Source organism: Cygnus olor, chromosome 8, assembly GCF_009769625.2.
Source record: "Cygnus olor isolate bCygOlo1 chromosome 8, bCygOlo1.pri.v2, whole genome shotgun sequence".
Taxonomy (NCBI): Eukaryota; Metazoa; Chordata; class Aves; order Anseriformes; family Anatidae; genus Cygnus; species Cygnus olor.
This window is the reverse complement of record NC_049176.1, coordinates 9,553,753-9,554,356: the sequence shown is the minus strand read 5'-3', so window position 1 is coordinate 9,554,356 and position 604 is coordinate 9,553,753.

Below are 604 nucleotides of genomic sequence, written 5' to 3'. Positions count from 1 at the left end.
GAAACCCAAGAATCCACGCTTCGGGAAGACATTGCTGCTATTATACAGGAAGACACCTATTTTGAGTGTAACAGACAAATTCACCAGCCTGCATAGGGAACTGGAAGAGAGAACAAATGCATTTCTTTCCCAGGAATGAAATGTGCACACTTACATTTCTGGCACAACTGTGGACAGAGCACGGAGGAATGTGAGGACAGTGCTAAGCTCTAGCTGGCTGCCTTGCTGTGTCAAACCAGGAGTTTGTGCTGCCCCTCCAGTTTGGATCCATGTATCCTCTTGTAGCCAGCTTTGTCACATGAAGTTTGTTTATAACTTTAAAGCCCCATGGACTGATGTAGTGAAGCTTTTAAATCTATAAGCCCTGGATGTATTCCCAAGTCTGAGATATATTGTTTACACTGGGCTGTCTGGAAGTACAAATGCATCCAAGGCTATGAGCAAGAAAAATAGCACCTTCTGCTACAGCCTCCTAACTACTCTGTGTCTGGTTAGCAGCAGGAACAGGATGTAGCTGGATGCAGAGCAAGTGTGAGAGGTTGAGAGCTGGGGATGGGAGCAGTTGGCTCCAAGAGGAGTGAAAGTCCCCAGCCCAGTGCGTGGT